An 11,119-nucleotide genomic window follows, 5' to 3' on the forward strand; every position below is an offset into this window, starting at 1 on the left:
ATAAGCTGTCAGACTCTTTTGTTTAAGGTTGATGGCATCCGTGATAGCCTATCACCAGGCTGACAGTGTGTCATGGATGTGTTCAGCCATACTTGGCTCTCTATTTACTTCCAATTTTATGCATTTTTCTTATTTTATTTGTGGTTCCCCCTCTCCTCTAATTTTGCTGCCAAATCAAAGTAAAATAATCAAAAATAACTAAAGTTGCTCAAGAATTCATAATTATTTAGAGTTAAAATCTTCAAATGTATTAGCATGGGCTCACACATCAGTTTTTGAGGACCCGAAACCAATATTATTCCATATGGGTGTTGTGTACCGGATGACCATGTCAACTCACTTTTTACCTGTGAGGACAAACTATTCAGGAGACGATTATGCCAAGTTTTACACAGAGGAAATAGTAAGCTTGCATGGGGAACCATTATCCATTATATCTGATAGAGGTACACAATCCTCTTTGTAGTTTTGGAAATATTTTTTCAGAGGGGTTTAGGTACCCAAGTGAACCTGAGTACTGCCTTCTACCCCAGATGGATGGGCAAGCTAACCACACCATTTAAACCCTTGAAGATATGTTGAGGGCCTGTACAATTTACTTCAAAGTTAGTTGGGTAGTCCATTTTCCATTGATAGAGTTCGCCTACAATAATAGCTACGAAGAAAGTATTAAAATGACACCTTTTGAAGCACTTTATGAGAGGAGATGTAGATCACCAATTAGGTGGTATGAAGTAGGTGAAACTCAATTGTTCCGGCCTGATCTTCTTCATCAGGCAATGGATAAGTTGGAGATCATTAGAGACTGACTTAAGATCGCTCAGAGTCATCAGAAATCCTATACTGATGTTAGGAAAAAAGAGTTAGAATTTGAGGTTGGTGATTGGGTGTTTCTCAAAGTCTCCCCTATGAAGGGAGTTATGCATTTTGGGAAGAAAGGAAAGCTCAGACCATGTTACATAGGACCTTATCAGATTTTGAAGAGGATTGGTGGGGTTGCCTATGAATTAGAATTGCCCACAAGTTTGGCTTATATATATCTCGTGTTCTATGTGTCTATGTTGTAAAAGTGTATAGGGGACCATTCCTTAGTGTTATCTATAGAGGAAATCAATATGAAAGACTTCTTGTCATACGAAGAAGAATTTGTTGCCATTATGGATCGCCAAGTTCGGAAGTTGAGAAGTAAGGAGATAACTTTAGTTAAGGTGTTGTGGAAGAATCAAAAAATTGAAGAAGCTACTTAGGAGTCAGAGGATGATATGCATACAAAATACTCAAATATTTTTGATCTGGTGAATGGCGATATGGAAGGTACAATCCTTACCCTATTCTTTTTATCTTCTCTATTAACCAAGCTTACCTGTGTCCCACGCCATTATTCGAGGATCAATGATCCCAAGGGGGATAATGTAACACCCTGCAAAAAATTTTGGTGTAGTCCCACCCCTAGTAGCATGCTTAAGAAGCTTGCAACTTGAAATCTTTCAAAGTGTCAAGAATGACTTAGCTTCTTTTTTTGCTTCTAAACTTTGATGTTCCTAAAATCTATCTTTCTGACATTGAAACTTGGTTTTTAAAGTTGATTCACGTTCAGGGATGTAAGGAGGGTGTTTTGGAGATGTTCTTGATTTTTCAAACACGGGATAAAATGAGTTTGTGTGTCAAAAATAATGGCCCAATGCGAAGTTATCGCGCCACGTTGATGATTGCATTGATGAAACAGTGACCCAACGTGAAGTCATTGTGCTGCGTCAATGATTGCATCAATGAAACAGTGGATTGATACATCGCATCGGGTAATGTATTGAATTCCTAGTTCACATTTTCTTTTAAATTTCAGGTTAGTAGGGGTATTTTAGACTATTTCCCCTCATCTAAACTCAGTTATATCACGAAATTAAAATATGTTTAGGGCCAAATACATCAATAACTACTCATATTCTCTCAAATCAAAACCCTAATCTCTTCTCTAAAAATCAAAAGTTCATGCTTAAGATCAAGAATTCCAAGGACTTAACCAAGATTTGGGTTTTCACTCTCCACCCTAAACAAGCTAAGGTATGTAGGGTTGTACTAATATCATGGGCATGATTTTACTATGAATTTAAAAAATAATTTAGTAGTTATTTAAGTATGTGTACGATTATAGGTGTCGGGTTTCAATTTTAACGAAAGCATGTATTGTGTTAAAATTTTGAGAAGAATATTTGAAAGATCATAGGATTGTATTCTTATAAATCTTGATTGTTGAAATAGCGGACATATGCTATGGATTTTGAAAGGTGTTATGAACATGAGTTGTGAATATTTTAATCCCCAAGATGATGTTTACATACCCCATATGATACTATTGATAAAGTATTGAGAGCAGGAGATTTAAAGGATCCCTTTTAATCATAAAAAATATGTTTAGAAAATGTTGTGCCACTTTATAAATGATAAACATTTCTTGAATATTAAAGTGTTGGGAATCAATATGCATGTGTTGTATGAATACAAATCTTACTGGTTTTCATTTAAATGATTTACCTAAGAAGTGCTTAGAATCGCTGTGATATATTTAACTTGCAAGTCGGGGTATGACGATACCTCGTAGAGGATTTGCTCTCGAATGAAAGAGAAAAGAATGTTGTGTGCATGATACATGTTTTCTAATAATGAACTTTGAAATTGGGCCAATGTGGGTTAGATAGTTACCCGAAGAAAGCACAAGTCAGAAGACTCTATGATGGAAACCTTGACTTGCCAACACAGGATATTGGCATCCTTCTATGTTATCTTGTGTACCTAGTATCATGTATTCCCACCTTTGGACCTATGGTTAGGATCCCTGCTTCGTGATCTTGAGCCAAACCACAATATATTGACTTGATTGGGGCTTGTTGCACCCTGCTATGTGATCTTGTCTATCCTACCATTAGTAGTACTCCTATCTTGGTGGATAATCAAGAAGTGTGAACTTGTAGGGTGTACCATCTAGCTCGATCGAACTAAACTGTTGTTGAAAATTTATCATACTATGCCCATGTATTTCCAAATGATTTTTGCAATAATATGTTTTATAAAAGCTCTCACCTATGTTGTATAAAATTTGTATTTTTTTTTGGATTACTCTGCGTACCTGTACATCTGTAATGACCACCTATATTTCAGGGTCTGAGGCTCAGTCCAAAGATCTTACTAAACTGTAGATCAGTTAGACAGAAGTGTGCATTTGGTGAGCCTCCCTTACCTCGGAAGGCCATTTTTGAGCATTGTTAGTTCATTATGGTAGTGGTCCAACTAGGGGCCTTATCCCAGTCTCTAATTAAGATATTAACTTTGATGTATTAGAGATTTTGCAGATTGAAGTTAGATACTGTTAGAGGTTTATGACATTCCATTTTGGATTATTCAGTTGTATTATAACATTGACCATGTTTCTGTATGTTGAAAGTTTCGTATTCTCTTTATACTGCTTAAATGATGTGAATGATTTTTTAGGATTAAAAAAGAGGCTCGGTCTATTAGGGTCAGGAATGCCCATCACGGCCAAGGCTTAGTTTAGGTCATGACAAACTTGGTATCAGAGAAAAGTTAATGGTCCCAGAGTGTCTGCGAAATTACATCGGGTAGAGTCTTATTTATGGGTGTGTAGCATGCCACACTTATAAGCAAGAGGCTACAAGGCATTTAGGAATATCTCCCCTCTTTGTGATTTAGGTTGTGTTGTAGAGTCTGAATTTCCTTTAACCAATGGTCTTTTATATTTCAGAAAAGCTATCATGCCTCCTCGTCGCACCAATGAACATAATGCCCAAGCTGAGGATGTCCAACCAACCCATAGGATGAGTACACAAAATAGGGCTCACACTCTTAAATTTGTTATTGCTCCAGGAGTGCCCCAGTTCAGACTATCCAACCTAGGGCACCTAGGGCTCCCCGGTCTGGGACTAACCGCATCTAATCTCCCCAGAGAGAGATATCAAATGCTGAGTTCAAATAGTCGATGCATATAATTGCACAGTTGGTGGCTTCCTAAGCCCGATGGTCAAAGGATGTTAGGTCTGCATCGGTATATCTGAGACCATGCGGGTGGGCCAGTTCATGAGACTAAACTTGCCTAAGTTTATAGGTACAAAGGTTGAGGAGGACCCATAAGAGTTTGTGGATTGATAGAGAAATTTTTTTGAGTTATGCATGTAAATAAATTGGAAGGGGTTGCCAACTCTTTCCCCAAGAGTTGAGGGATTCAAAGGCTAAAGAATTCATGAACTTAAAATAGGGGAAGATGAGCATTAAGGAGTACACCCTGAAATTTAATCAGCTATCCCGTTATGCTCCAGAATTGGTAGGGGACATGAGGGAACGTTTGAGGAAGTTTGCATCTAGTCTTTCAGATGATTTGTTGTTGGAATGAAAAGGGGAAATACTGAACAGAGATATGGACTTCTCTAGGTTGTCAGTACATATCCAGTAGATTGAAGAGCAGAAAAAGAGACTAGTTGTGGCAAGGAAAAAAGACAGGCAATCCTAGAGGGGCAGATCTACAGATCAGCACTACAGTCATTGTCAGGATGAATATTAGGTTAATAGGTGATCGAAGAAAAATATTTAGGGTAATGCACAGCCTTCAGCCATCGGCCCAACGTCTAGACCTCCGTGTGATTAGTGGCCCTTTAATCCTCAAGCTAATATTGGTTGGAGAATGCAGGATACTCATTCACAGGGAAACGTGACTTAACCTGCTAAATTATTTCCTTGTTATAGTATCTATGAGAATAACCACTCGGGGAAGTGTTACTTCGAGAGCAGGAATTGCTACTCCTGCAGCCAAATGGGCCACATTTAGAAAGATTGCCCTTCAGCCAGAGGTAATGTAGGGGGGGCTAAGTCCCAAGCCGCCTCCATAGCTCTTCCTTTTAAGGGTGCTTCATCAACTACCATTTGTCCCCATAGTCAATGAATTTTCAAAAGCATTTCCAAATGACTTCCCAGGGATACCACCTGATAGGGAGATAGTTTTTGGCATTGACCTGTTGTCGAAAACCCAACCTATTTCTATTCTACTATACAAAATGGATCCTGAAGAGTTAAAAGAGTTGAAAGAGCAAATAGCAGATCTTCTTGACAAGTTATTTATCCATCCTAGTATTTCTCCCTAGGGTGCACCTGTACTCATTATGCATAAGAAAGACGATTCCCTTCGTATGTGTACTGACCGCAATCAACTAAATAAGGTTACTGTTAAAAATAAGTATCCTCTTTCCAAAATTGATGATTTGTTTGATCAACTCCAAGGTGGAAACTATTTCTCTAAGATAGACCTTCGCTCGGGGTATTATTAGTTGAAGGTTAGGGAGGCTGACATTCTCGAAACAACTTTCCACACCCGATATAGCCACTATGAGTTCTTATTTATGTCCTTCAGACTGGAAAATTCCCCTTCTGCTTTCACGGGACTTATGAACAGGGTATTCCACTAGTTTCTAGATTTATTTGTTATAGTCTTTATTGATGACATTTTGGTTTACTCTATGAATGAGGAAGATCATGCCCGTCACCTCCGAATTATCCTTCAGACCCTCAAAGACTAGAGTATGCCAAATTATCCAAGTGTTAGTTCTGGCTCAATGCTATTGCCTTCTTTGGGAACATCGTGTCTACTGAAGAAATTAAGTTTGACCCCTAAAAAATTAAGGCAGTGAGAAGATGGCCTAGACCAATGACTCCAACCGATATTCAGAGCTTCTTGGGTTTAGTGGGGGTATTACAAATGGTTCGTATAAAGTTTTTCTTCCATAGCTTCTCCACTTACTGTGTTGACAGATAAAAAGGTTTAATTCATATGGTCCGACTCCCACAGGAATAGTTTCAAGAAATTGAAAGACAAGTTGACTACTCGCCTGTTTTGACACTTTCTGAGGGTACATAGGGTTTTTTTTGTGTACTATGATGCATCCCAGATAGAACTTAGGTGTGTACTTATGCAGCATGGTAGGGTGGTAGCTTATGCATCTAGGCAGTCGAAGGTGCACGAGAGAAATTACCCCACCCATGACTTAGAGTTAGCGGTTGTGGTGTTTGTACTTAAAATCTAGCAGCATTATATTTATGGGCTGCACGTTGATATTTTCACTGACCACAAAAGTTTACAGTATGTTTTCTCGCAGAAAATACTGAATCTAAGGCAAAGGTGTTGGTTGGAACTATTGAAGGATTATGACATGAGTCTGTACTATTACCTGGGCAAGGAGAATGTGGTGGCCAACACCCTCAGCAGATTATCTAGGGGTATTATCTCTCATGTTGAGGAAGGAAAAAGGGAAATGGTGAAAGATATTCACCAGCTTACAAATCGAGGGGTTTGACTTCTGGATTCTTAAGAGGGAGGGGTAATTATTCATGAGATAGCTAAGTCTTCCCTATGTGCTGAAGTTAAGAAGAAGTAGGCTGAAGATTAAAAATGATATGGGTCAACAGAGAGTGATGGCATTTCAAATTGGCAGTGATGGTATTTTGAGATTTCAAGGTAGGTTGTGTGTACCGAATGTGGACAATTTGCAAGATAGAATCCTCGATGAAGCACATACTTTGAGGTATGTTGTTCACCCAGTCTCTACTAAATGTATCATGACCTTAAGGAAATATATTGGTGGAGAAATATGAAATATGACGTTGCTTATTATGTTTCCAAGTATTTGAATTGTCAACAAGTTAAAGTGGAAAATTTGAGACCAGGTGGTACTTCTCAAGAGATAGCCTTGCCTATGTGTAAGTGGGATATGATCAATATGGATTTCATCACGGGGATTTCGAGGACCCGAAACCAATATGATTCCATTTGGGTGATTGTGGATCGGATGACCAAGTCAGCTCACTTTTAAACTGTGAGGACTAACTATTCTGGAGATGATTATGACAAGCTATACATAAAAGAAATAGTGTGCTTGCATGGGATACCAATGTCCATTATATCCAATAGAGCTACGCAATTCTCTTCGTAGTTTTGGTGGTCTTTTCATAGGGGTTTAGGTACCCAAGTGAACCTGAGTACTGCCTTCCACCCCCAGACGGATTAGCAGGCTGAGCGCACCACTTAGACCCTTGAAGATATGTTGAGGGCCTGTGTAATTGAATTCAAAGGCAGTTGGGTAGACCATTTTCCATTGACAAAGTTCACCTACAATAATAGCTACCACACTAGTATTAAAATGGTACCTTTTGAAGAACTTTATGGGAGGAGATGTAGATCACCAATTAGGTGGAATAAATTGGTTAAAACTTGATTTTTCGAGCTTGATCTTGTTCATCAGACAATGGAGTAGGTGAAGATTATTAGAGAGCAACTTAAGATCTATCAGAGTCGTTAAAAATACTATGCCAATGTTAGGAGAAGGGAGTTGGAATTTGAGGTTGGTGATTGGGTTTTTCTCAATGTCTCCCCTATTAAAGGAGTCATGCATCTTGGAAAGAAAGGGAAGCTCAGTACTCTTTACATAAGACCGTTTCAGATTTTGGAGAGGATTGGTGGGGTTGTCTATGAATTAGAATTGCCCATGAGTTTGTCTTCTATACATCCTGTGTTCCATGTGTCTATGTTGAAAAAGTATATAGGGGACCATTCCTTAGTGTTATCTATTGAGGAAATCAATGTCAAAGACTCCTTGTCATACGAAGAAGAACCCATTGCCATTTTGGATCACCATGTCCTGAATATGAAAAGCAGTGAAACAACTTCGGTTAAGGTGCTGTGGAAGAATAAAAAAGATGAAGAAGCTACTTTGGAATTGGAGGATGATATGCGTGCAAGATACCCAAATCTGATGATGATATGGAAGGTACAATCCTTACCCTATTCTTTTTATCTTCTCTATTAATCGTGCTTACCTATGTCCCATACCATCATTCGGGGTTGAATGATCCCAAGGGGGGAAAATGTAACACCCCGCAAAAATTTTTGGTGTAGTACCACCCCTAGTAGCATGCTTAAGAAGCTAGCAACTTGAAATCTTTCTAAGTGTCGAGAATGAATTAGCTTCCTTTTTAGCTGCTAAACTTTGATATTCCTTAAATTGATTTTTTCAACCTCGAGACTTGGTTTTTAAAGTTGATTCTTGTTTAGGGATGTAAGAAGGGTGTCTCAGAGATGTTTTGGATTTTTAGGACAAGGGATGGAATGAGTTTGTGTTTTGGAAATAGTGGCCCGATGTGAAGTCATCATGCCGCATCAATGATCGTGTCGATTAAATAGTAACCCAATGTAAAGTCATCGCGCTGCATCAATGACACATCGATGAAATAGTAGATCGATGCGATATCGATGCATCGCATTGGGGAACGCGTCGAGTGCCCAGTTCACATTTTCTTTAAAATTTTGGGTCAAGATGGGTATTTTAGATTATTTCCCCTCATCTAAACTCAGTTATAACACAAAATTAAAACATGTTTAGTGCCAAATACATCAAAAACTACAAATATTCTCTCAAATCAAATCCCTAACCTCTTCTCCAAACATCAAGATTTCATCCTTAAGGACAAGAATTCCAAGGACTTAATCAAGACTCGGGTTTCCACTCTCTCTCCTAAGCAAGATAAGGTACGTAGGGTTGTCCTAATATCATGAGCTTAATTTTACTAAGAATCTAAATAAGTTTCTAATAGTTATTTAAGTATGTGTATGATTATAGGTGTGAGATTTTCAATTTTAACAAAAGTATGCATTGTGTTAAAGTTTTAAGAAGAATAGTTGGAAGATCATGGGTTTGTTTGCTTATAAATCTTGATTGTTGAATTAGCGGACATATGCTATGGATTTTGAAAGGTATTATGAACATGAGTTGTGAATCTTTTAATCCCTATGATGATGTTTACATACCCTATATGATACTAATGTTAAACTATTGAGAGCATGAGTTTTAAAGGCCCCCTTTTGATCATAAAAATTAAATTTAGCAAATGTTGTGCTACTTTATAAATGATAAACATTTATTGAATATTAAAGTGTTAGGAATCAATATGCATGTGTTGTATGAAAAAAAATCTTACTAGTGTTCATATAAATGATTTGCATAAGAAGTGTTGAGAATCGCTGTGATATATTTGACTTGCAAGTCAGGGTCTAACGATACCCCATAGAGGATTTTCTCTCAAACGAAAGAGAAAATAATGTTGTTTGCATGATACATAGTTTCTAATAATGAACTTTAAAATTGGGCCACTGTGGGTTAGATGGTTACCCGAAGAAAGCATGAGCCAGAAGACTCTATGCTGGAAACCGTGATTTGCCAATACGAGATATTGGTAACCTGCTATGTGATCTTGTGTACCTAGTATCATGTTGTCCCAACTCAGGACCTATGGTTAGGAGCCTTGCTTTGTGATCTTGTGCCTAACCATGACATATTGACTTGATTGGAGTTTATGGCACCCTATTGTGTGATCTTGTGTGTCCTTCCCTTACTAGAACTCCAGTCTTGGAGGCAAATAGAGATCTGGCAGTCGGTGAAAGTGTGAACTTGTAGGGTGTACCATCTAGCTCGATCGTGTTAAAGTGTTGTTGAAAACTTATCATACTATGCCCAATGTATTTCCAAATGATTTTTGCGGTAATATGTTTTATAATAGCTCTTACCTATGTTGTATAAAAGTTGTATTTGTTTTTGGATTACTCTGCGTACCTATACATCTGTATTAACCCCCTATATTTCAGGGTTTGAGGCTCAGTCCAGGGGTCTCATTAAACTATAGATTTGTCAGATAGAAGTGTGCAGTTGGTGAGCCTCCCTTAATTTGGAAGGCCATTTTTAGAGCATTGTTATTTTATTATGGCATTGGTCTGACTGGGGGACTTGTCCCTGTCTCTAAGTAAGATATTGACTGTGATGTATTAGATATTTTGCAAACTGAAGTTAGATACTATTATAGGTTTATGATATTCTATTTTGGATTATTCAATTATATTATAACATTGACCATGTTTCTGTATGTTGAAATTTCCATATTCTCTTTATACTTCTTAAATGATGTGCATGATTGCTAGGATGAAACAAGGGGCTCAGGCAATTAGGGTATGGAATGCCCGTCATCGCCAAGTCCTGGTTCATGTCGTGACATGATAAATATGGATTTTGTGGCAGAGGTACCACGTTCTCGGCATCAACATGACTCAATTTGGGTGATTGTGGATTGGATGACTAAGTGTTCTCATTTCTTGCCTGTTAAGATGACATACTCAGCTGAAGATTATGCCCGATTATACATTCGGGAAATTGTCAGGTTGCATGGAACTCCTATGTCTTTTATTTTAGACAGAGGTACCCAGTTTACTGCTTATTTTTGGAGGTCCTTCCAGAGAGGTTTGGGTACGCAGGTGAACTTTAGTACTACTTTCCGTCCTCAGACGGATGGTCAAGCGAAGCGCACTATTCAGATGCTAGAGGATATATTGAGGGCGTGTGTACTTGACTTCAAAGGAATTTGGGAGGAACACCTACCTCTTATTGACTTTGCATACAATAATAGTTACCACTCAAGTATTCGGATGGCTCCTTTCGAAGCTCTATACAAACAAAGATGTGGATCTCTTATTGGGTGGTTTGAGGTTAGTGAAACTAAGTTATTAGGCCTAGATTTGGTTTATTAAGCTGTCGATAAGGTTAAGGTTATTCGAGAGAGGTTGAAAACTGGTCAGAGTAGTCAAAAATCCTACTCAGATAGGAGGCTTAGGGACTTCGAGTTTGAGGTAAATGATTGGGTATTCTTGAAGGTATCACCAATGAAGGGTGTTATGCATTTTGGAAAGAAGGAGAAACTTAGTCCCTATTATATTGGTCCTTACCATATTTTGATAAAAGTTGGAAAGATTGCCTATGAGTTAGATTTTCCCTTGGAACTAGCCTCGGTTCATCCGGTATTTCATGTATCCTTACTTAGGAAGTGTGTGGGTGACCCTACTCTTATAGTCCCGACGGAGAGTGTTCATATAAAAAGATTCATTGAATTATGACAAAGTTCCCATTGAGATATTGGATCATCAAGTTCACAAGTTGAGAACAAAGGAAATTATTTCGGTAAAGGTGTTGAGGAGAAATCAAAAGATTGGGGAAGCTACATGGGAATCAGAGGAAGATATGAA

General features: G+C 38.2%; 1 pseudogene; it reads left to right on the forward strand.

The window, feature by feature from the left end:
• The window catches only part of LOC107848418, a 114,931-nt pseudogene that overhangs the window by 53,566 nt on the left and 50,246 nt on the right, over window positions 1-11,119 (forward strand).

Source organism: Capsicum annuum, chromosome 11 (genome assembly GCF_002878395.1).
Source record: "Capsicum annuum cultivar UCD-10X-F1 chromosome 11, UCD10Xv1.1, whole genome shotgun sequence".
NCBI lineage: Eukaryota > Viridiplantae > Streptophyta > Magnoliopsida > Solanales > Solanaceae > Capsicum > Capsicum annuum.